We start from the raw sequence: 4,129 nt of genomic DNA on the forward strand, positions 1-4,129 counted from the left end.
AACAAGCAAAGATAATAAATGAATTACTGTCTCTCTGCTCCACGGTCCTCAGGGTAGAGATAAGCTGGAAACTGAGAATAACCAAACTTTTCAGATAGCACATTTCTGGAGATTTAAAAATAGTAAAGTACAACTCGCAGATGCGTCAAAGGAGTGCATGCTTGTTGAAAGGGTACTGTACTCGGTACTGGGAGAAGAGCAGGATCTGGCAAACAGGCATTGTCAACTGAACGCCGAGGGAGCTTTAGAGCGATTAATATAAAACGGCCACCATCAGGGATTTGATTGATGGGTAAAGCCTCGATACCTCGGCGAATTTCTCAGTGATAGTGATTCCCGCCACCTTTATTCTGGCGCTCCCCTTACACAACGAATCCTGCTACCTCCACCTCTGTCCATTTACAGGTTTCAAACTCGAAAGCGAATTTATTTCCCCTTTCTGCATGTCTTCGTCTCCTTCTCGACTCCCTTTTGCCACCGCCCACGGAAGCTTGGCCTCGCTTCTTTTTAACTTCTGTAAATTTGGCCCAGATTCCTTCACGCCGTGTCAAGGTTAAACAATCAGGAAGTTTCAATATTCGCTTTCGAAGATTAAATGTAACATATCAGTTGAATGCTCAGCTTGAGAAACGCCCAGTCACCTGGGCGTTGCAAGCATTAAAATCACAAGTGCTCTAGTTGAGGCTCGAACTCACAGCCTCGGCATTTCTCCGCCGTGTACTGCCATATAAGTACCGCGCGCTAACCTATTGCGCCACTAGAGCCCAGCGCTGCAAACACGTGCTTTTAAATATCTAGAAAGAAAATTAGAAGGAATTCATATATCATAGATCATACAGCATTGAAATATACGTGAAAGGCCGTTTGGCCCACAATGGATTACCGTACTAAGTAAAAAACAAGTCAAAAACATTCAAACTCGAATCCCTCTTTCCCATATCCCTCGATTTCCTTACATCCATGTGCATATCGAATCATCAAATGTGCATATCAAATACCACCTATAAATTTGTTGATGATGCAAGCATTGTTTGTAGAATCTCAGATGGAGACGAGAGGACGTACAGGAGCGAAATATGCCAACTGGTGGAGTGGTGTCGCAACAACAACCTTGCGGTGAACGTTAGTAAGACGGAAGAACTGATTGAGGACTTCAGGAAGGATAAGACGAAGTAACACATACCAGTGCTCAGAGGGATCAGAAGTGAAGACGGTGAGCAGTTTCAAGGTCATGGATGTCAAGATCCCTGAGGACTTCAGCTGGTCACAACATATCGATGCAGTTGTAAAGAAGGCGAGAAAACGACTAAACTTCATCGGGAGTTTGAAGAGATTTGGTATGTCAACCAATAACTCAAAAACCTCCAGAGATGTGCATTGGAGGTCGTGCTGCATCACTGTATTGTATGGAGGGGGCGGGGAGGGGCTATTGCACCGAGCAGAAAGAAGCTGCAGAAGGTTGTAAATCTAGTCAGCTCCATTTTGGGTACCAGCCTGCAAATTACCCGGTACATCTTCAGGGAGCGGTGTCTCAGAAAGGTAGCGTCCACTATTAAGGACCACCAGCACCCAGGGCAGGCCCCTTTCTCTCTGTTACCGTCAGACAGCAGGTACAGAAGCCTGAGGGCGCACACTCAGCGATTCAGTAACGCTTCTTCCCCTCTGCCATCGATTTCTAAATGGACATTGAACCCGTGAACACTACCTCACTTTTTAAATATATATTATTTCTGTTATTTTTCCCCACGATTTTTAATCAATTTGACATACATATCCTGTAAATGATTGTTTGATTGATTTATTAATTATCAACTTTCTTCTTCTATATTATGTGTTGCTTTGAAATGCTGCTGCTAAGTTACAAAATTTCACGACACATTCCGGTGATAATAACCCTGATTCTTTTTTTTTCTGATTCCGATCTCTTTAAAGCTGCTAATGTTTTTCTTTTTACCACCGTACCGGGCAGTGCACTCCAGGCATCCAGCACTCAGATTTAAAAAGCTTGACCTTGTCATCTCACTAGAATCTACCTCCTCTCATCTTCAATGCATGGCGTCCAGTATTAGTTACTTCAATCCTGGGAACCCGACACTCCCTGTCTACTCTATCACTTTCTCTCAAACCTGCTAAACCTCTGCTAGATCTCCCCTCACTTCCCGGTGCTCCAGAGAAAACAAACCATGTTAATACAACCTTTCATAAACACACATGCCCTCTAATCCAGGTAAACCTCCTCTGAACCCTCTTCATAGCTTCAACATCCTTCTTACAGTAGGGTGACCAGAATTGTATGCAATACTACAGAAATAGCCTACCCTAAGTTTTAGAAATTTGCAACATAACCTCTTCACTTTTGAATTTCATATTTCGACTGACAAAAGCAACTTTTATCTGACAAAAGCAAGGTTGATCGATCAACCGCCTTATTGTTCTTCGTTTTCATCTCAAGAGGGTAAAACTTGAGGTTCAAAGGTATACAACTTTTCTTCTTCTTCGGGTGGAAAATTGTGATACCTAAAGTTACAATCGATTTGCTAAATGTGATTATAAGAAATAGCAACAAATTGAAATTTTCTGGAACTGATAACTTCCATTGGTATTGGTATGAAACCTTAGTTTCCTTCATGGTGCATTAATAGATACCAGCAATTTTCTTACAAATCTTGAAAGAATGACAGAATTTTGACAGAAACATATATAAGTATCGAAAGTCTCGGGCACATTACAGGCCCTTCGGCCAAAAATGTTTTGCCGACCATGAAACCTACTCCAGAAGTTGCCGAGAATTTAACTACCGCATAGCCCTCTATTTTCCTGAGCTCCATATACCTATCAAAGAGTCTCTTAAAAGATCCTATTGTATCCGCCTCTACCACCTTCGCTGGCAGTGTATTCCACACATCCATTACTCTGTCCAATATTCCCGTTGTACCTTCTTCCAAGCACCTTAAAACTATGCACCCTCGTGTTAGCCATTTCAATCCTGGGGAAAAGCCTCTGACTATCCACATGATCAATGCCTCTCATCATCTTATACACCTCTATCAGGTCACCTCTCATCCTCCGTCGATTCAAGGAGGAAGGCCAAGTTCGCTCAACATAAGGCATGCTCTCCAATCCAGGCAACGTCCTTGCAAATCTCCTCATGTAAAACCCTAAAGAGAAACCACAAATCATTCATCAAAATACACTCCTATCACAAATGATGTAGAGAATTGTAACAACATGCGTTTAGCAAAGAATCGCCTCTTGCTTAGATAATTTAAATATACTCACAAAAAGAGCAGGAAAAGATGCCGTAAGTGTGTGAAAGGACGTAAAGAACAATCAATATTACAGTGGCTTGCCATTCGACCTTGTTGCTGTTGCTTCCGTAGTTGTTTCAGCTGTAGCACAAACGTCACATGGATCATGTAAAACGGTGGCTGAGGGGCCTTATAATCCTGCGGATGTAACCAGAGAGCTATGGATGGTAATGAACCCCAATGCAGAGTAATGTCTCACAACTGAGCACAACTGAGTAGTTGACATGTAAGTACAGACTTTTTGTTTTATTAAGTGCAATCGTGAACAATAGCCAGATAAGAAATGCTGATCAAGTCAACTAGTTCCCAAAGAGAACTCTGATAGGCCAGTCAGATGGTTCACTGCTGCTCAGCGATAGGAATAGCACAAGGGTCGTTAGCCCCCGTACCCCAGAAACACACCCGAGCGGTGCGGCGGAGGTATGTGCTGTGCATGACCTGATCTGAACGCATCATGTTGACTCATCACAGATCGTGCTCATGGTGGAACAGCTAAGGTCAAGGATGGGGTGATTAGCACTGATGGACAAATTATACCTCTACTACCCCCTAATTTCCATGGAGGAATCTGGCAGGCAATAATTGTCAGTCCAAGTCTTAAAGGGACAGCAGCATCTCACTGTACTCCGGGGAAACTGGAAAGCCGAAACTGGGATGGCAGCCGTTTCTCTGTCGGGAGGATGGCAATGGGTGGAGATTCTTACTCAGGGACGGAGATTCGTGCTCAGAGATGGAGATTTTTAGTCAAAGATGGAGATTCTCACAGAGGGGTGGAGATTGTTACTCAGAGATGGATATTCTTACTCAGGGATGCAGATTCG

General features: G+C 43.2%; 1 non-coding gene across 1 annotated transcript; it reads right to left on the reverse strand.

Annotated features, from left to right (window-relative positions):
• Positions 1 to 670: 670 nt before the first annotated feature.
• trnai-uau (transfer RNA isoleucine (anticodon UAU)) lies at positions 671 to 764 on the reverse strand. The gene is made up of 2 exons: positions 727 to 764; positions 671 to 706 (listed from the first exon to the last, which is right to left on the reverse strand). It is a non-coding gene; the product is annotated as a tRNA-Ile (tRNA).
• Between the last annotated feature and the right edge of the window lie 3,365 nt (positions 765 to 4,129).

This window comes from Mobula birostris, chromosome 13 (genome assembly GCF_030028105.1).
Source record: "Mobula birostris isolate sMobBir1 chromosome 13, sMobBir1.hap1, whole genome shotgun sequence".
In the NCBI taxonomy this organism is placed as follows: Eukaryota; Metazoa; Chordata; class Chondrichthyes; order Myliobatiformes; family Myliobatidae; genus Mobula; species Mobula birostris.